Source organism: Micromys minutus (genome assembly GCF_963924665.1).
Source record: "Micromys minutus genome assembly, chromosome: 3".
NCBI lineage: Eukaryota > Metazoa > Chordata > Mammalia > Rodentia > Muridae > Micromys > Micromys minutus.
The window spans coordinates 76,112,646-76,135,266 of NC_137972.1; the positions used below are offsets into that span (position 1 = coordinate 76,112,646).

The 22,621-nt window shown below is 42.3% G+C and overlaps 1 protein-coding gene across 1 annotated transcript in view; it reads right to left on the minus strand.

Annotated features, from left to right (window-relative positions):
* The window catches only part of SV2B (synaptic vesicle glycoprotein 2B), a 170,081-nt gene that overhangs the window by 106,580 nt on the left and 40,880 nt on the right, over positions 1-22,621 (minus strand). The window contains exon 2 of the mRNA XM_080913689.1: positions 11,834-11,924. The gene's annotated coding sequence lies outside the window, so the exon portion shown is untranslated. The remainder of the gene's footprint in view (positions 1-11,833; positions 11,925-22,621) is intronic.

Genomic DNA, 22,621 nt, shown 5'->3' on the forward strand with positions numbered 1-22,621 from the left:
GAAAAGAAAAATAATTATATCTTCCTGGCAGGGGATTGTGAAAGCTAATGATCTCCAGGACCAAGGTTATGGCTGAATAAGTGTTAGTCATAATTGTCATCCAAGCTCTTTGAAAACATTTACCTCTGTTTTCTCAGAAGATCCCCAAAGGTTATTGACCTGCAGGCACGAGGGCTAGGAACATCTTCACCCCACTTGTGTTCTTTAAACTTTGTTGGAGAAGCACCATGCTTCCTAAAACAGCTATGAGTTCTAAGCTAACAAGACCAGGGCTCTTCTAAACAGTGACTAGAGACAGCTTCACTTTTCAAAGGTTCTGCAGCAAATGTTCCTTGTGATATTTTCAAAGGAAGCAAGGAAATTCATTATACCAAGCCAAAGGTATACATGCAGAAGTCCAAAAACATGCAAACGGGAAATAAACATGTGTCACATGCACCTATTGCGATTTACAGATCAAAACAAACTAAGGTTTGAAGCTTAATTTCTTACATTGTCCTATCACTGATGTTCAGCTGGATGGAAAGACATTCGGTGAATATTTATCCCACTTGGAACAGATATCCCATGATGTTATTTCATTAATTTGAACAGACCAAGTGTTTACAGATATTTCTAGTACAGTTTCGTGCAAAATAGTCTTAAAAGTCTTAAGAAGACTGTGACATTTTGATTTATATTTTTCAAAGAAATTGTTGAAGAACTGAAGGGAATTGTATCTAACTGTTCAATTCTTAATGAGGTGGCGATGGCTGTGTAGATAAGTGGGTGCCAATGGAGAAATGAAACTCAATTTGATGTAACAGAGAAGCCCTGAGTATAACCATTTCTTTCTCAAGATCACAAAGGAAACAGCTTTGGACAAACACTAAGAAATCAAACAAGCAAAAAAAATAGAGAAGAGTTAGGGGAAATGGGTACTAATGTGATGATCAGAGGCTGCCTCAGGAACATTGTAGAGAAAGGAGCACATCTTAGAAGCATTATCCAAAGCTAAACCGATCCTCAATAAATAACTGGCTACTCTCCTCTGATTTCACAACATCTGACATCCAAGTCACGATGCTTAGGCAAAGCAATGAAAAGTCACTTTGACTGAGAGATTGGTTATGTGTGGAGCAGTGTGCCAAGCATCTTACAGTCTTCTCGCATCCATCAGACTGGGAACCGCTAGTGTTTTTATTTACTATAGGGTAGATGTGCATCTCTCTATCTGAATATTATCTTCCTATGGAAAACTGGACCTCTGAGAAATTAAATAACCTGCCTAAGAACATGTAGAAAAATCAATGCAGAACCAGGCAATGTGACTCAGAATTCATGGGTTTCTAAAAAGATTTTTAAAAATGATTCTGAAATGTTAGGAAAATATGGCACTGTGTGACTAGGCCTTTTGTAATATGAGAGAAAAAAAATGCCATGCAGATTTTTTCCACACCAAACTTTAATAGAGCTGAGAGAGAATGGGGAATGCAGAGAATGCTGAGAATGGGGTCTCCTAAGTTTTGGGGACTTCCTGGGCTTTGTGATGCTTCTTTCACTTCCATTTCCACTTCCATGAGTTTCCTTTTGTGGGTGAGGTGGGGGCATGCACCACACATATGTGGAGTCCAGAAGACAACCTCAGGCATAGATACACCTTCCACCTTCTGCTTGAGATACGGCCTCTCATTAGCCTGGAACATAAGCCAAGCTAAGTGGCCTGTCTCCAGAGCTCATCCTGTCATCTTTGAGATTATAAGTGCACATTTTAATGTGAGTTTGGGGAATCTAATCTCATGTTCTCATGCTCACATTGCAAGTTCTTTATCTTAGACCTTTCATTCTTAATGCTGTTGTTGTGATTGTGGTTGTTGTTGTTGTTGATGATGATGATGATGGTGGTGATGATGATGTTTGAGAAGAATTTTTGTTGGTTTGTCTTGTTTTGACTTTCTAGAGTTTAGTTTTGGCTGTTCATGTGTTTCCTCAGACATGATCTTGCTATGTAGTAGCCCTGGCTATCCTTGCACTTACTACATTGGCTGGTTTAGCCTCAAACATACAGCAATCCCCCTGACTCAGCCTCTCAAGTTCTGGCATTGCACATGTGAGCTACCATACCTGACCATCTTCCCCTGCTATACATAATACAAAGTGTAATTTCTAACTACTCTAATGATGTTCTGACATTAATTTGAATTGATAATAAATTAACTGTGTATAATGTAAAAAGATGAGATTAATTCCAAAAGCTTTTTTAGTTAGTGGTTTTCAACTGCTTATAATTAAATAGCAGGTTACCGATAGGAGTCAGATAAACAGTAGTCAGAATGATCAGTTTGGTAACTGTTGTGAGGCAGTCACTCTTCTGAGTGACAATGTGTCTGTTATTACTGTCATTTGTCAGTCACCCCTTCCCTGTAACAGTTATGACTGAACTTGTATTGTAACATTTGCAAAGTAACATAAGAAATTGCATAATACAATATCTGGTCTCCTAGCCAGAAAGAGGAGGAAGAGGAGGGGGAAGATGGAAGAGAGATTTACATTATAGGCATCTTAGGAGTTTAAATATAAAAGACAAGGATAAAAAATGAACCATTGAAATTTTGTCCTATTTTTTTCTTCATTTTGAAACACACATCTCCAAATGCAAGATCTGGAACTACAATGTTACTGTCATTCTTAGGTTAAAAAATGGATTCAAATGAAAAAACATACTGACACTTGAAAACAGATTCAAGTAGGCAAGCCAAGAAGAGGACCGTTTTCCTCATGATTAATGTAAAGTGAAGGTGGGTTCCAGCATAGAGGGCTGTTCTCCAGCTTAAAAATCTTCCAAGGCCTGATGCATGGCCATCCATCTAACTGTCACTGTAAAGGACACCAGCACACTTCAGACCCAGCACTACATTTGAGCCTCACACTACAGCGGATGCACAGCAGGGGCTCAATTAATATATTCTGAATTTGTGTGTGTACACATCCATATACATAGATAAAAGCTAGCTAAACAGAACCAAAATGTTGCAGTTCTCCTCTCCAGTCTCTGAAATAAGATTATGAAATTGGCTACCAGCTAATGTCCTCCCTGTAGGGTCCTGGGAACCTCTTGGGTCCCTGGCATCTGGGACTTCAGGTAACTCATTGACTCTCAAGAACTATGTTGAGTATTGTTAAATATTGTGAAATCAGCTTAAAGACCTGTGTACAGAAGGCACCATTCTAAAAGTACCCAGAGGAAACATGACAAACTACATTCAGTGCAAAGATGTTGCCTCCCAGCCCCAGAAATTCTGATGAGATCCAGCTAAGTAAAAAGGAAATGTATGGGAATCACTTGTGAATCATGTGACAGTACAACTGGAACAGGACAACAAACATGACCTTCAGGGTGTTTGACCTGAGCTGGCCACCCGTGTTGTACCTGCAGCTAATGAGGTTTGTACATGAGCCTCAGATGGCCAAAATATCAATGTCAAAGACAAATTCAAATGCTCAGATCAATCAATACATGCTGGATCATGGGGGAACACAGAACCTAAGGACTCCACAAATTATTTACCACGCATCCCTGAATCCCAACAGAGAGATTAATGATAGGTGTTATATGATAAACTTAATCAATTAAGTTATACGCAATGTCATAGACAGAAAAAAAAAAAAAAGAAAGATGTGGCTGTGGTTGCACTGATGAAGTTTACCTGAGGACACTACTCGGGACTTCATGAATTTGATCTCTCTGAAAGTCAAGCAGTTCATGGAATTCTTAGCCTCTACATTCTGCAGTTTGCCAACCCCATCAGCTCTCAAATGTATCAGTGCCCACAACAGCATCTCAGTTGCATCAGCCCTGAAGCAAGCCCAAAGGAAACAATTCCAGAGCACTGTTCTGTATCCAAGCACCTGTGTGGCTCCTGTTTAAAAAAAAAATGTCACTCATGAGGGGAACAAAGCCACAATTCTGATGCACATCAGTTGAGTTCAAATCAAGCTCGGATGCTAAAACAGTCGAGATCCCAGCTCCTGTAGTCTTGTGACAAGCAGGGAGACCAGCTTTGTATAGCCACCTCCATGGGTTGCATACTCCAAACACAAGATAGACATTACAAACACACAGTCCAGTAAAAACAATAGGAAATGCACCACTTGGAGTGGCTTTACTTAACCTGTGCCTTTGAAGATGTTCTCAGTAAAATGCCCTTTGAGTTGAGGTACTTCAATGATCAATACTTAGAAAAAAGTTAAGATAGCCCTAAATTCTGACTACAGTCAAGGCAGGATTAGTTAATTAATCTAGCTAATCATGAACTGTTCCCTTCACTTGAGCTCTTCAGATGATTCCCTCTGCCTCTCTGTGGTCTGCTATTAAAATATCTCATAGAGCCAGTTATTATCCAGAAAATACTTGAACCTTTCTTATAGATACTAAGAAAGAGTAGTTCGGATAGGAGCTATGCAAACATTTGCTTGTGTCTCTGTTCCCATATCACCCATAACCAGTTCCAATGTCTATTTTAAGGTGTATAGCTTTGTATGTCACACGTTCAAGGTATACTTTCCCCTGAACATCCCACGACATATGGCAGACACCATCACTGCTTATTCCCTTGATCATAAGATGTCACCTGCCCAGACGAAGTTCCTCTGTTGAACGGTTTTATCAAACCTCAAAGTTATTGTCTATGTGATTGTCAGGGCACTCGTTGAAGACTCCAGGCCCCAAAGCCAAGTGGATGCCATTGAGAAAACAAACCAAGGAAGCCAACAAGTCAGATCCACATTCAGGAAAACAGAGAGGGAGGGAAGAGAGTTTTTGCCAAGGACAGAGTAGAATATATATAGAATTTTCCTCCTGGCCTTTGAAAATATTGACATGTTCATCTTATTTTTACAACTTGCTTACTTGCTTAACATGCCCTGGGCAAAACAAACATTTTAAAAACCAACTGTAGTATCTTCTAAAGTCATTTAATTGAAACTGCCATTAACAGGGTAATATTCTCAATTTCATTTTTTATGAAATCCCTAGAACACATAAGACTGTACTGAGAACTCGATGCATGGGGACAACTTCGGGAATATGTGTCTCATTTCTCTCCATTGACAAATGCCTAGCATCAATCTTGGCATAAAACATCATTGGAGGCCCCGAAAGCAAGTGCAGAGTAAAAGTGTCTTATCAAATGTCTCAGAACCAGGTGAAGAGAGAGGGGAAGTTCATGGCTTTGGAGTCAGACCCATGAGGTTTTGAAGGTTGACTTCTCTTTATTAGCCACTAAGCACTGGAAAAGAGATCAACGTTCTAAGGCTCGGCTGTTTCTGACAAATAGAGTTAAAGACAACTCACCAGATAGAGATAAAGACCATTCACACTAGGAGGACAGCAGAAGAACAAATCAGCTCTGCAGACAAAAATATCGACACTTACTAGGAATAGAGAAATGTTTGTTCTGTTTACTTTCCCTGGAAATAATCATATATGTCAGTGATGAGAAATTACATTTTTATTGGTAGAATAAAAGTAAGGTGGAGACACAGACCTCTTGACATTCAGTATAATAGATATTTTGTTAAAAGTGTGTATGTATTTGTGCTTATGTGTGTACACATATATGGGGGTCAGGAGTCAGAAGCCTTCTTCTTTTCCTTTAAGACAGGATGTGTCCCTGGCTTGGAATTTTACCAAATAGGCTAGATTAGCTGGCCAGTAAGTTCCAGGGACCTGCTTGTCTGTCTCCCACCTCATGTTTACTGGGATTTTAAGAACACACCCCCTACCCCTGACATTTTCTGTGGGATCTGGAGCTCAGACTCAGTTCTTGTAACTCATATCTGCCTAAACAGAACCCTATACCATGGGCCCGAAATTTGTTCCTCCTCTTTGGCAACAGCTGCTAAGCTTATAGAAAGGATGGCATGTCCATAGTTTTCAGAACCACGTGGTAACTTTGTTGGCCACTTTCCTTGTGACAGAACACATGCCAAGAACTATTTAAGAGATGAGGAGTTTATTCTGACTCATGATTTTAGAAGATTTGGGATGTAGCCACTGACTCCATGTTCTTGAGCAGAGTCTCATGGTGACGGGAACCTGGAGCGGAGGAGTTTTTTTACCTCATGGTAGAAAATAAGCAGAACTGGAGAAAAACAAGTCCAGAATCAGATTTTATCTTCAAAGACTTGTCTCCAGTTACTTTCTTCCAAATAGAAGCGATCTCCTAAAGTTTATACCACCTTCCAAAAAGTACCGCCCCCAGTTGGAAACCAAGATTTCAACACAGGAACCAGAAGAGGCATTTCATATTTAAACTGTAGCAGCAACTTATCTCTCCTTAGAGTTGATGGTGATTTGAGTATGGTTTAAATGTCCCCAAAGTTTAATATGCTATAATTTAACCCACACCTTGAGAATCAGGAGAGTGGCAACTTAATCTAATCATACTAGATAGAGCTAAGATTACAGAAGGTCACCAAGTAGAGTCTCGAGGCTAAGTCCTGGTGCCTTTTAGGAAAAACAGAAGACATATACAAGATCCCTCTCCCTTGCCAAGTTCTTGTGATGGTCTTCATCAAGTTGGGGCTCAGCTAGCAAGATTATGACCAGAAAAGGACCCTCAACCCTCAACCAGAATATAGAACCAAAATGCACAGCCTCAAAAGTTTCATCATACTAACACAAAGAGGATCTGCATAGCATTTCTCTTATAAACTTTACAATGGTGGAAGTCTCCCACTCCCAGATATAACAGCAATATCTGAGCTCAGTTTCACTCTAACGAGGGTCTGTATCTTAAGATGAATCCCATGGAAGGGCAGTGACCACCAGGCTCAGAAGATATATGCTGAGAGATTTGACTAGCCATGACTAGCCTACAACTATCTCTCAGTAAACTTTGTAGAACTGTCACAAATTCACAAAGCCACTTCAGTAAAGCTTTGCTTCTGCTATGACTACACTTGATTCCATCTGTTCCCAAACTGAAGTTACTGCCAGAGGATCTGTCCCAACGTACAAACTATCTGGGCCAGGTAGCCTGCACATCTTTCATGCTGGATGCTACCTAAACAAAAATGTTAATGGGACATAGAATGGGACAGTTCACAGTACAGGGGAAAAATAGTTAGAGAAATGATCCTTGCCATTGGGTTAAGTTTTTCCTCCATAAACTCAGGGTAACATGACATTCTACATTCAATTTCCAGCTAGGAAAGTATTAAACATATGTAGAGACACCATTTTGCACTCTGGAACTTTTTACATAGCTACCACATACAGGACTGATAATTACCAACCTCAGGCTACAGCAACTTAACAAAGGGGTAAAGATGAGAATCACAAATCTGGTTTCTCTTTCTCTCCAACCCAACTTTTTTCACTAGGAACTGTTTGTTTCCAGGGCCCTTTAACTCTCGTTGACACACAAACCTGGATTGCTCAAGGTTCTAAAGCGGCCCACCACCTCTACAGGAATCTACTCAGCTTTCATGTGTTTGACACGTGATGGAAGAACTCATGCAATCAGTTGCTCAATGATTAATGAGAAATTGACTGACAGTGGCAACAGTAGGCATGACTTAAACACCTAATACACAGTTTGATCAAGATTGCAAGGATGATGAAAATCCATGGGTGGTGGAAACTAAGGTGAACCCACATTAAAGTACTGAGTAAGGGGTTAGAGCATGATACCTCCACATGAAAGGCAAGGCCAGGCCTTAGAGAACCACAGCAGTGGAACAAGATGCTTTGCACGCTAACTCAGATTCTGGTGTTAGAAATACTTATCAATGATATCCATCCATGAATACCTGAACTTCTTCTGCAGAGCTTCCTGATAAAGAACTCTCAGTCTTTTGGTACAAACAAGAAACGTTTCCTCCCGGGCTGGAGCTGGGCAGTCACTCAGAGATGTTATGAGGGTGTGGTTACAGGACAGGTGGGTCAGAGGACACACGGGGGACTGAAGGTCTCTGAAGATAGCGCATGCCTAGGGGATGGGTAGTGTCATAATAGAGTACCTGGTATCATAATGCAGTTAGAGGGATCAATATAGAAAACAGCACTCCTGGATTAGCTGCAATAGAAACTTCAAATGTTGGTGTGCTGGTACGATGAGGCTCTTAGGAATCAAATTCCAGCTGCTTGCCATAGCTGAGAACAGTTAATGACTAATCCCTAAAGCCTGAAGCCCAGGACCATCCCCCTCTGCCTCCTTAGACTCTCCAAATACTCCAGACTCTGATGCTTGCTCACCTCTCCCTCTGGGCTCTCCACTTTTCCTTCCCAGGCCATGTGCCTGACTCCTCCCAGTACTGGCTTTTCAGTTCAGATGAAGTCTCTTCATTAAATTCCTCCCACCTAGCCCACCAATCAAAAAGTCTCATCCTTCTTCCAGAATAATTAAAATCTAGTAAATGTACCACTTTGTGTCATGATGTGAGGTCATCTTGGTATTGATTTATTCACTTGCTTACTACCTAGTTTCACACTAGAGAGGAGATGGCTTTTCAAAGGCTGGCTCTTGCTTATTCCAGTAACAGATAAGCAATAATAATAACAATAGCAATGTTTATGTTAACTTGTTATAATCCAGATACCCATAATACTCATATTATATGTTAAGTAGATTAATTTACCTAATGTATTGTGGAGGAAATTTTTCTGTTCCTCATCATTATAGCCCAGAGAGCTTAAGGAGCCTACAAGACTCACATAGTCTTACTCTTGTTTTCTGCTTTTACTTGTTGAGACTGGAACCTTTGTGTGAGGAACCAGTGGAGAGGAGCCTTTGCCCTGAGGAGGAAGGACTCTTGGGGTCTTATGGCCATCAGCCAGCCTCTCGCTATGCTTTTTTTCGGGCTCAACGCCACTTTTCACCTGTTGAAGAAGCCTGTGCTCCACATCCCAAAAGCAGAATAAAAGAACTACAAAATGATGTGTAAGGGACAGAAGGGGCTGCCTGAGGTGACCCCGAGAGGCCAAGCTCTGTTTCACGGTCTGGGCTTAGCAGAGGGTCAGTTACCTGAAAGACCTTACAAGAAAATGGGAAGCAGCTTGCCCTCTGGAGAAGGTCTAAAACTGAAGCCACGGGGAAAGTGGTGTGAGTACAGTGAAGGGTAAAAAGAGGGGTAGAGAGGGAATAAGCTAGGGAGAGTCTGCAGCCAAGTAGAAAAGGCACTGTGCACTCAGTCGGGGAAGCTGGCTCTTCCTGCTTCTGACCATGTGTGCTTTATGAATATGTTCTTTACACTGACCCACATTTTTTTGGGGGGAGGGTGTCTCATGAGTTACCCCAGGCTGGTCTCAATCTCACACTCCTTCTGCTTCAAATTCTGGATTAAAGATGTACAACCCAGTGTTCAGATGGCTGGTATACTTTGTGTGTGTGTGTTTAGTTGCTTTATGTGAATGTGTTTGTGTGTGTGCAGCTGTACGTGGTAGGGAGGTGCATGTGTGTGCATGTGTGTGCATGTGGAAGCCAAACGATAACTCTAGCTGTTTCCTCAGATTCTGTCCACCTTGTTTTGGAGGACAATATCTTTTACTGGGGCTCATTGGGTCACTGAGGCTAATTGGCCGAATCCTCCTGCCTCTGCCTCCCCAGCACTGGGATTAAATACACATAACATCACAGTCCGGTTCTGTTGTGTTTTTAATGTAGATTCTGGGCATAAAACTCAGTTCATCCATTGTGCTTGCAAAGCAAGTACCTTCCCAACTGAGCTATCTTCTCAGCCACAGCTGGTGTGCCTGAACAAACGTAGGTACCCACTACATCATCACACAGCAGGACCATCAGCACTGCTACCAATCTGGAAAGTTTTTGCATCACAAGAGAGTTTCTACTCACAAAATGAGGCCCTTAACCTGACTCATCTCTTTCCATGTGTGATCCATGAGGCAAAGAGTATTCAACAGTAGATCCCCTTAAGCATCCTCTCAGAACACTCCCAAGTCACAGGCTTTGTCAAACTGCCAGAAGCATAAACTAGCAGAGCTGGCCTCCGAGGGTTAAGCGTGGCGTTTATTTACAAAAGAGAGCAAAACGGCTGTCTAATACAAACTGCCGCAGCTATCCATTCTCCTCATGAGCAGAGATGAGGCCATTTCTGTGGTCTGTGCATTTTTACAGCTGTGAGCACAGCCTCTCTAATCCATTCCAGCCCATTGCTCGGAGAAAATTAGCTGCCAGCCTGACACATGGCCCTGTGAATGCAGTGAGCAGCCACAGCTACAGACAGGCAAGGACATGAAGAGACTCACCACCATCCAAGCCTGACCCCAGAGCAAACACCCAAACTCCTTATGCTCAGAAAGGTTGCAGCAATACTCCTGTGGGCAACTTACTATGCCTTGTGTACACAGTAATAATGCCACTAGTGAGCACTATCCATGTGTCTTAGGCAGGGTTTCTATTCCTGCATAAACATCACGACCAAGAATCAATTTGGGGAGGAAAGGGTCTATTCAGCTTACACTTCCATATCACTGTTCATCCCCAAAGAATGTCAGGACTGGAACTCAAGCAGGTCAGGAAGCAGGAGCTGATGCAGAGGCCATGGAGGGATGTTACTTACTGGCTTGCTTCTTTATAAAACCCAGGTCTACCCGCCCAGGGATGGTACCACCCACAATGGGCTGGGCCCTCCCCACCTTGATCACTAGTTGAGAAAATGCCTTACAGCTGGATCTCATGGAGGCATTTCCCTAAATGAGGCTCCTTTCTCTGTGATAACTCCAGCTTGTGTCAAGTTGATACACAACCAGCCAGTATACCATGCTTCCATGGAGCAGCTATTCTCAACCTGTGGGTCACAACCCTTCTGAGGTTGAATGACCTTTTCACAGGGGTCCCCTAAAGCCATCAGAAAAACACTGATGTTTATATTATGATTCATAAAAGTAGCAAAATTAGAGTTATGAAGTAGCAGTAAAATGACTTTATGGTTGGGTTCACAATATGAAATTAAAGGGCTGCAGCATTAGGAAGGTTGAGAAGCACTGGTTTAGAGGCAATGAAACAGAAGCCAGACAGATCCAAGTGCCTGCCTGAGATCAAACAGCAGCTAAGATTTGAAGGCAGAGAGTCTCACTGTAAAGACCCTGTTTCTGCTACGCCAGAAAACAGCAGAACACCTGAGCTAAAATGGACAATGAATGGTTTTGGTGGTTTGAATATGCTTAGCCCAGAGAGTGGTACTACTGGGTGTGGCCTTGTTGGAGGAAGTGTGTCACTGTTGGGGCCTTCCTCCTAGCCACGTAGAAGCAAGTCTTTTCCTAGCAGCCTTCAGATGAAGATGTAGAACTCTCAGCTCCTCCCACACCATGCCTGCCTGGACACTGCCATGGTGCAACCTTGAGGATAATGGACTGAACCTCTGAACCTTTAACCCGAAACAAAATGTTGTCCTTATAAGAGTTGCCTTTATCATTGTGTCTGTTCACAGCAGGAAAACCCTAAGACAATGGTCTCTACACTCATTTCAACAATAAGAAAGTCAGGGACTCTGTTCTAAACATGTCTCTCACTGTCTTATTTAACTACTAATATTACCAATGAAAATCACAGGCATATCACTCAAGAGTTCAATGCCAAGTGGTTAGGTGACCTACATGTGAGCACATTATTAACTTAGTTCTTTCTCACAATTTAGCCCAGGTGGGACCTCTATAAACTACCCACCATCTATCCACACCAATGCCACTCCACCCCGCCCCCACTCTACCCACTGCCCTATGTGTTAACACCACTTACGTACTCTTCAGTTGCCCATTTCCTGTCCACCTTTCACACTTGGGAATGAACTTCCCCGAGGTGAGGTCTTTCTGCCTTCCCATGACACTCACCTGCAGTCAGAACATTTCCTGGGCACATACTGTCAAGGGAGTAGCTGCACATCCACACTGTGTGTTCCTGTGATTGAGTCTCTTCCCTCAGCTATTGTGGAAAAAAAAGAGAGACCTTGTAACTCATGAGGGAGGAGGAAGAGTTGGAAGTAGTTTCTCATCAGCAAAAAGATGAAGAAATGTCCTACAGACCTCAGATGACCAATGGACCTTGAGAGGGTCATTTATAAAGTACAGTAAACTGCTCAGGTTAAGGGAGGGATAGAACTCCAATGCCAAGGCCCACACTCTTTGACTTTGCTCTAAGGGCTTAGTGGCTCACTGTCATTTACATTACTAACAATCTAGCTGGATGAAGGAATATACTCTGCTCCATCTCTTCTGATGATTGTAATAAAAACCCCTGCACAGACTGGATAGAGCAACTACAGGAGGATTCTAGAAGGCAAATAGTGGTAGCAGGCATGCTGGAGAGGAAAAGCAGAACACAAAGAAGAGGCAGCCGGCCTCCTCACGTTTTACTTCATGGCTGTCCATGTCCCAAGTTAACCACAGTCAAGAACCTGAACCCTCACAGCAGCCACATCATGGTCAGCCACACAAGCACCAAACCCTGAGAGAAAATCCTCTCTTATGACCAAGGGAAAGAAAGTCCTTCATCAGCAACGTGTGGACAGAGTCCTTTTAATTAATTTCTTTCTGTTTTATCTCACCGTTTTGACTCAAGAGGCCTATCCCCTGAAAGTGTAGACTTGAACAAGAAGAATAAACCTCATATTTCTAGTGGGGGGGAGTGGGACAAGAAAAGGAGCTTGGGAGGCAGAAGGTGTGGGGATAATCAGAAAGTGGAAGGACACTAACCTCTACATCCTATGGATGTGTATGGGATCATGATGGGGTTAAGGACCTTGAATGAGGCAAATACCCTGGGTGGTGCAGGTGACCCAACAACCTCATAGGGTCCCTACAAAGCAGAGTAGGAGAAAGGGTAAACAAAAGGAAGTGACAAAAGCCCAGTCAGTGATGGGTTCTAAAGACAGAGAAGGGACCACAAGACCAGTAGAAGAAACACAACCCTAACAACACCAGGCCTGTATAAGAACAAATTTGTTTTAGGCCACAAGGTTCATGGTCATTTTTCTATGACTCATAACAGAAAACTAAAAGTCAATTTTAAATTATTCAAATAGGAAATTAGAAAAAAAATCATGTCATTGATTCTCAGTAGAAACAATGCTAAGCACCAACCTCTATTTGATTTTTTGGGGTTGTAATATGTGGTTATGGCAAGTTTAATCCCAGTCTAATGGTGCCATGCAGGGAAGTTACCTCTAAGAGTCAAGGCTTACTGATTGGCCAAAAGACTGCCACCCTGTCTTACACAAGTTGGTGTAGAATGACATTAGTGATTGACCTCTGGCCTCAATATCCAGGTGCATACATGTACACATACATACACATGAGCACACATACTATGTAAGTCAGAAAATTTTAAAGTACAAATAATCAAATACCCTTTCAAGGAATCCATGGGTCAGAAACAGGAAATCAGAGTCTACACATGAGGAGAGATACACTATTTTGGCTTAATGATAAAGAAGGTCTTTTGGCTGACAGTGTGTGTAGATTCTAGGTGATATGACAACAAGCAAGGAAGTGAAGAGAGACCTCATCTTAGAACCTCAACGTGACAATTATGTCCACTTTGCTATAGGGCTTCCAGATGAGCTCAGCTGGCTGAGGCCTAGGAAGAGCTTCTGTGATAGCCTGAAGAAGAAAGTGGAAGACCCAGCCACACCTTGCCCAACTTCAGAACAACAGAAGCACAAAGCCAGTGCTCAGATTTCAAGGGTGTCTGACTTGTTACAGGAACAGAAAAGGGATCAGTAACACATAACTTTCCTAGTCTGTAGGAACAATGCTTCTACTTCTTGCTGAGCTATACAATATTACATTACTTGCTTTATTTTGATGCAACAAAGTATATTCGAGCACATCCCTATTTTTAAAAGTGTACCTGCCCCCATATCTTGCTATTTTTCAACAACCCAACAAGTAATCTTAGACATTTGCCTGTGAATTTTTTTTTTCTGGAAGACAGCTTGTTAGAACAGGAATGACTTTACTAAAGGAGTACACATTTTAAATGTTAACAAATACGATCTCAATAATCTCTAAAAATAAATAGACTTACATTTCCAGACAGTAAATTCTTCACATTTTGCAATGCCTGGAAAGATTTAAAGTTTTATTTACATGACTTCATAGCTACACAGCCAGCTGATTGGGTGCTGGGAACTGAACTCGTGTCTTCTGCAAAAGTGGTCCTTGCTCTTGATTGTTCAGTCACCTCTCCAGCCACACATTTTAAATGTCTTTGTCATGATTTTTAAAAAAATGTTTATGTTGCTCAGTATATCTCTCTTAGTAATTTCTTGCTTATGTAAACCTTTGAGTATGCTACGCCAATATTTTATTTTAGACTTTTCCTGTTTGACTCTCAGATTCGCTATTACTTTATTTACATATGACTTATATTACTTTATTTACATATCTCTAGGTGTGAGAAGTTACATAATTCTATCGGCATTATCACAGCACAGGATTAGAATACCCCATCATTCGATGTTGCTATCAGTAACCCCTACTTCCATTCAGCCCCCCAAAAAACCATTTATGTATAAAGGATCATCCTTTTCTAGAGTTTCCTATAAATTGAATCTCATAATTTTGTATTGTGTATGCTTGGCTTGTTTCATTTGACATATGTTTTTGAAGTCTATGTTGTTGATATATCACTAGTTCTGTCCTTTGTGATGACAAGTAGTGTGTTTATGCCTGTGGGTTCTACATCAAGTAATCATGCATAAAGTGTGTTCCAAAGCATTCACATGTACTGAACGTGTGCAGAGTTCTTTTCTTATCACTTGTCTCCAAAAACATGCTACAACAACTAAGGAAACACTGTCTAGTTAGGTCATACGTGTGCAATGCAAGCCAGCCAAATAAGAGCCTCCCTTGGAACTGCTGGACTCTGTGCACTCAGAAACCGGACTCAGATATAAAGGCCTGAATCAAAAACCATCCCTGAACTCCATTCATCTGGACCACCATGGTGTGGATATTATGGAACTTCTGAATGTCTGAGCTAGATATAAGCAGAGATTGCTGAATCCAAGCTCCACCTTTCACAGGTGAAGACAGAAAAGGTCAAAGAAGGAAGTTAACCACCCATGGGTACAGAGAGGGAGCAAAGTCAGGACTCATCCAAATTCTCTAAATCCATGGTCATTGTCCCTGACATACAGAACTCAATACATCTGGAGGATGGTGTGGGTGGGGAAAACTTGGTGGTGTTAAGGAAGAACCTGATATTGAGGGCACGTGGTGTATTCTGAAGTAAACATGAGATGAGGCAGATAAGGCCAAGAAGTAAAAGACACTGGATCCCACCCAGTCTGATGAACTTGTTATTCATCCTACAAACAGAGCCTTGTTCCATATTCCAGCTCAAATCTTGGCTCTGCCTCCTAATTAACTCTGATGTGCTTTGGTCCTCTCTGTATGATGGGTTGATGGCAACATTCTCATGACAGATCTGTTGTGTGGTATAAATGAGTAACAATGTACAAAGTACTTAGAACAAGCTATTGGTGCCGAGGACATTCTCAGCATCGAAAAATGTTCTTGTGCTGATGGTCAAAAATTTCCTGGCTGGTGAAGCCATGGGCCTTACTGAGGAGGATAGTCCTGTTGTTTTGCTAAAAGGATATAATAATGTACATATCAAATAGCTCTCTAAATATGTATGCATATGCAGAGGCTCGTAACTAGTAAAAGTGCTGAAAGTAAGTGACCATTGAAGGCTCAGCCTTAAATAAGATGTGTGTATCACCCCCTTCAAGACTCAGGCATCATCTCAAAACAAGGGGCAGGGAGATTGTAAGAGCTAGAGAAAGGGTGTTATTACAGAATGTTTTCTTCTGCATATGATGTAGCTCACACTCATGATGTCACAGTAGCCATGGTTACTTGTTGAGGACTGAACAGGGTCAGATCCATCAACACACACAGTGACAGAGGAAGTGAAGATAGAGGAAGAACTATTTGGAAGGGGGAAGTAATCAACAGGAGTCAGGGGGAGATAATAAAGTGTCACAGGAGGCTGAATACAGTCAAAGTATATCGTCATGTGCATGAAAAACTCATAATGAAACCCATTATTGTGTATAATTAATATATGCTAATAAAATTATTTAAAAATTTATGAGAAGAGTCTCAAAGAAATCTAAGTTTTAAGTTCATTACTTTAGATAAGGTCATCTTGGAGACAGAAAAAAATGGTGGAAATAAAATTTTTTATGTAGCTGAAATGGGCAGGAAGAGAAGAAAAGGAGAGACAGAAAGGCTACATCTCCCAAGGGTCTCTGAACTCATCCCTCTAGGACCTAAAGCATCTCTTCTTATGCCACACCTTTTTATAGGAGCCTCCGAGATGGAGCTGACACAAACCCTAGTGAATTTGCATTTATTTCCTCTGAAGAATGCTTTCCAGAAGTCTCAGAGGGCTTTGATAAGGAGAACAAGGAAAACATCCTCCCAGATCTTGTTTTGAATTTCCAAGTCCAGCCCAGGCACCTGCTGCCATGGTTGAATGTGTGACATCCACAGGGTCTTGACCTGATGAGTCTCCACCAAAGTCAAGTGTAACAGCAAAAGACCCTGGGTAACAAGAGCCAGGCTCAGCTCATGCCTGTTCTTGTTATCTGAGCCTTTAGCTTCCAGGTGGGGCATCTGTGCTGCACTTTATGGAAACCTAAAAATTTCAATTTGCAGCCCACATAAAGGAAGTGAGGAATTCTCCACGTGGCTCATAAACCTGGGGAGTTTTTGCCTCAGAACAAAGGCTAACAGGCTGTTAGAGCCCAAAGGCTTTCCAGGTGGTGTTTGAAGCAGGTCATAGGAGCTTCCCTGGGAATTTCTGATGGTCTCACGGAGTCGATCACATCTCCATTTATCTGACTATCTGATGTGGAATTTTAACTAGAAATGACTGGAGAAGGACAAGGCTTGACCTTGTATTTTTTAAGCCAGGTGGGTCACCAGGAAGTATGGCAAACCCAAAGCCACTGGCACCAATCTCTCCTGAGCCTCTTTCTCTCACTAATCTGCTTCTGCTCCTCTGGTTTCACCCACATCCTCAGCTCCTGTGTCTGTTTCCCAGCCTTCTGATTTTCTATGCCTCGGGTTTTTCTGGGCTTGAACTCCTCATGTTGACCCCTGAGAAGAATCACTAGAAAAGGAAGAAATGGGAGCTCTGTGGTTCTTATGGTTGACTAACCCTGTAAGTCCCCGAGTCTCTCATAAACCTTTCCCAGGAGTACATGCTCATCAGATAACCTCACACTGGAGACTCCATCTCCAAGCAGTCCCTATGTCATATGGGGCTTCTTTCTCTCTTAGTGTGACAAGGAAGAGGGCTCACTGGGGTGCCTCAATACTGCTGACTCCCAAGTATTACAGGTAGTTGAATCCCTCTGAGACATTTCTACTAGACTCTAGCCATCAGTGGCCTGGAGCCCTCCATGACAGGGACATAAAATATCTCTTCACAAAATAAGGGACTTCACAGAAGATCAAGAGAGTCAACTATTATGAAACCTTGGGGGCTGCCAGGGACTGAACTACAAACTAAAAAGTGAACATGAACTAGACCTAGGTATCCCCTCCCCACACACACACACACACACACACATATCGCACATGTGCAGCTTGGTCTTCATGTAGGCCCCCCAGCAACTTGAGTGGAGGCTATCCCTGAATTTGTTGCCTGCCTGTGGATCCCACTCTTTTAACTGGGCCACTTTGTCTGGCCTCAGTGGGAGAGGGTGCACCTAGTCCTGCAGTGATTTAATGTCTCTTGGGAGTGGGGGTGGAGACTCCCCCTTCTCAGAGGAGAAGGGGAGGGGAATGAAGGCTTGATCATTGTGGGGTGACAGGGAGGAGAGGAGTTGCTGATATTGAGATGCAAAATGAATAAATAAATACTATAAAAATCTCATTCCTTGATTTCTGTTTGACCTTGCCTCTCTCCCATGGAGCACATATTTTACATTGATGCCTATGATAATCCACACAAATATTGGTACCTGGGCCCCACAGATTCTTAGAAGAGAGAAGATAGCTTTGAAAGTTAAAATAAACATGGGTCTCTAGGTAAGTCATACAGGTTCAAGAATTAATGAGTGAAAATCCAGTTGATCTGACTTTCTCAACTGCCAGGAACAAGAACCATCACATGGTATCTAAGCACTAAGATCTGATCTTTCCAACTTAGTCAAGTGGTTCAACTTATCTTAAATTTGTTCTTATCAACTACAACTCAACTGAAGAAGTTTGGCTGCTGGTGTTATCATGCCATAACCACCTTCCTTTCATGAAGGCTATCGTGAGAGGGGAGGGGTCCCCTCTGTAACAAGTGGTTACAGTTGAGTCAGTCCCCAAACTTGACCTTTAGCTTCTAGGAAAAACACTCAGGCACAAGATCCAGAGATACAAACCCAGATCTAGGACACAAAGCCTTGTCTAGCATCGTTGACTGACAACCAGGCCCTGCACCTAGGTACAGAGGAGGCCAGAGAGACAAAGTATGTATAACAAGTTCTGGCCACACTTTCAGATCTAGATAGTCCTGAAGCTGTTCGTATTTTAAAGTTAATTCCACTTCCCCAAGAAGGGCTGCCTAGTTAAGTTCTCATGAAGGTGACTTCATTTGTACTTTCCCATTTTAATTAGTAAAATAAAGGCCAGAGACAGTGATTGGGCAGGGGAAGGGAGGTGAAGAAGAAAAGAGAGAGAGGGTCAGAGGGCAGGGGAGGACCTAGGGAGAGTTCCAAGATGGATCTCGGGAAGGATGAATTAGATACACGTGGGATTAAGTGGTGTTAGGTAGCTATAAACATATCATTTAGAACTCTGTTTCTGCCTCCCGTGTTCTGCCTCAAATCCCAACCATGCCCGTTTAACCCAATGGGATTTCTCATGCCAACCTTCCCTCCACAGCTTCTCTGGAAGAGGATATGGCAGGGAAAGGATGGAAGGCTGGTGAGAAGAGTCTGAGTCCCAAGCATAGGTCATGAAATGGGATTAGGAATATGTGCAAACATTTAGGGCAGGTCGCTCACCAATAACAAATGATTAGCCATGGAAAAAGAAGATCCAAGCCCTCTCCATTTGATTCCCCCCATCATGGTGTTCTGGGCCTACCTTGAGGACCCATGCTCTTAGATAGAAGGTCTTCTACTTTCCTGGGTCTACCATAACAATAATCAACACAAATTGGATAGTGACTTAAAACAACAGAAATTTACGTCCCTGTAAATTGATGGAGTCAAAAGCAAGGCCACATGATGCACTGTCATCCGTTTCATCCTGATCCTTGTCTGCATCCTTTTATATAATAGGAACTGACCTTCAGCATTCAAACGGCTCTTCTGCTTTCTGATCTCTGATGACCCAGATCTGGCTCTGAGACTTATTCATGCACTGATCATTTGGCAGGTCCATGATGTAAACTTGTCCCAGAATTGCAACTCACAGCTATGAAAAACTGTACAACAGACCGCAGTGCTGATGGTTTGCCATTGGCCTAGTTCCTCAAATCCACAAAACAACCAGGAGAGATAATAACTATTGTAATCCCTTTGTACAGATGAAAAAAGATCCTCCAGAAGACATATCTATAGAATACCAGCACTGGACTCCATCATGAAGCTGTGACGGTGCAGCCAGAGTTCCTAAAGCATTCCAGTTCCCCAAGAAAGTGGGACACAAGTTATTGGAGATATTGGAGATGGCACATAAACATAGTCTCAAAACTGAGACTTGAGGCTCTGGTTTGAATGACTATGTCCCTCTAAATCTCCTATGTGGGGATTTATGCCCTAGGAAAATGATTCTGAGGTGAGATTACCACTACTCCAATTGTTTCTCTCAAGAGCTTCAGAGAGTCTCCCAATCCTTCCATTTTTTTTTTCTCACCATGAAAGAACACAGAGGTTGGTATTTCTGCCACATTAGGAGGGAATAATATAGCCTCATGTTGGAAGCACAGCTTCTCTCACCAGACCCTGAACCCAATAGCTTTGTGATCTTAGCAACTTGCTCTCTAGAACTGTGGAAAATAAATTTCTGTTGCTTATAAACTGCTCAGACTCGGACATTTTGTGATAGCAACACAAAGTAAGATAGCTGGTAAGATACCTTCTTGTGGCATCCTTTCCTTTTTCCTAGCATGTGATGGAGAAGGTATGTGTTTGGTGATACTGGGAAGCAATTTAAAACTTTCCTGGCATCTAAAGTCCTCCATGATCTACCATTTTTTTAAAGCAGAGTAAGCCTCAAACTCATGAAATTTAACAGGCCTAGACAAAAAAAAAAAAAAAAAAATGATCCTGGCATCCTTTCTTTGCTATACTCACTTTGAATTCTTTCACGTTATATTCTTTTGCTTTTGTGATAGCAATTCAACATTAAGTGGCTCGTTTTGGAGTGAATTTAGTAAAGTATAAGATGTGGATCCACCCTTTAATGATTGAGAAAATAATAGTGCATATTTCTCCATCTGAGAAAATCAAGAGAGCCAGTGGACAGCCGACTTGAATAGGAAACAGTGTCCTGTGTTGGGAAATTCCAACAGTCACAGCAGCAGAGCCGGTGGCCCCTGCCTAGTCTGGCTCAGAACCTTAGGCCCTGTAAACTAACTCTATGGTTTTTGCAACTTGCAAGGAGAGAACATTTTTCACTACAAGTTTTAAAAAACATAAACCCTAACCCTAACCCCTGCCAAAAAAACCCACAAAATTTACAAATTAGCTCACACAAGTGACTATCCTGACACTCATCCGACTGGAAACAAGAGACAGATAAAACCAGCTTCGTAATCAGAAGAAGCACTCTTCTCCCTGGGACACACTGCATGTGCAGATGCTTCCTTGCTTCTTGCAAAACCTTGATCTTGAAAATCAGACCCTACCGGAGCCTCCCTGTTGGGAACTCTGTAAGAATGAAGCATATTCCTTTTGCTTGAAGTCTCCAGCCTAGGTGTACAGCTTCACACAGGGCTTTCTGATGCTGAAGACAGAGTTCACAGTTACCTTAACTTGGTCGTTTCCAAGGAAACAAGAGACTTGATTCAAGCCACTCCGCATTACTTTTTGTTCACAAGCTTTCATTTTTATTTTACCAAAGCTTTACCTTTCCCCCAAATCCTACCCTACTTCTGCCTTTCTTGTACTTGTACTGGTGGGATGCTCCACACAGTTTGAGCATGCAGTGTGTATTATAGAAATGGGCCAAAAAAAAATGACTTGATTGGGACATAGATCTGTCCCTGATGATCTTGTACTGACTGAATCAAGACTATTCATATTTAATTCTCATTAGTCTGAGTCTGATTTTCTTTATCCCTTAGAATAAACAAACAAATAAATTGCAATTCTCAATCTATGTCAGAGACATTATCGAGCCTCGACAACTCTTCTTCGGAAACCACCTGGCAATTGACATCCACGCTCCTGAACCGCCACTAATGCCATGCTTCATCACTTTGGGTGTCTGTGGCCCTGTACGGGATCACTTGGGCTTGAATTACCCAGGTGTCTTCACTGCTTGTGCTCCATGTCAGCTCGGGGCTGCATGCATGTGATGAGGCAGCCTCTGCGGTCAAGGCCACAGCTCTCACTACATCAGTTTAATAAGGGTCCTGAGGATGAAAGGGGACCACACCCTCTCTCCAGCCTCCCAGGAGAAGAGGGTTTTAGTTTAATCACAGGACTCTCTGGAAAGTGGAAGGATGCCATCTGTTCTCTTGTCTCTGTTCCCAGCAAGCATCTGCTCTCTGCTCGCTCCAGGCTCTGCTACTCTGCTAATGGACTGCTCAGACGTGACTGTGCAATGGACTTTGCTAAAGCCTCTGGGAGCCTCAGGACTCAGTTCCCAAGACCAAAACTGTAGTCAGATTGGTGCCCTCTTTCTTGGCCATGTGCCCACTCAGTACAAACACAGAGACTGTGCCTCCCATGAGCAGGTCTGTGGATCAGGAACAGATCAAAGCAAGAAGAGCATTCTGGATCCACTTTCATGTCAACTTTAATAGCAGAGGATAAAAAAGCCAAGTTTCATTCACATCTTGTTTCCCAAATGCAGATCTTAACATTTTCACCCTTTGGGAGAAAATATCAAAAGATCAAAGTGTATGATTCAGCCCACCACGAACTGAGTTGATTGGATTAAATCAGGGGCATGACTCTCAGAGCAAACCAAATGACAGATGGGGGGAGGGGGGAATGAGGGAGGGAAGGAGGCAGACAGACAGAGACAGACAGACAGACAGACAGAGAGACAGACAGAGAGAGAGAGAGAGAGAGAGAGAGAGAGAGAGAGAGAGAGAGAACATAGAGTCAATATAAGATGTTATATTAGAAAAACATCATTAGAAAAACAGCTTTCAGCCACTGTCCTGGTTTGAGTCCGTTCAGGGAGCATATAATTGTACCATTATTAAGTCATACTGAGCACTTGAAGGGCATATTCCAAGGAAAAACAAGCAGAGGTTGAGAAGGGCTCGTCCTTAGACATCCGTGTGATGTGATCATGTGAACTTTCCAGGTCTGTGACTGAAGTAAATCCCTCTCTGTGCCTCAGTTTCCTAATCAGAAATCAACAGGTAGCACTACCTTGTCCAATGCTGAACTTTTATATAATGTAATTTTCCTCTCTTTCTGCCTC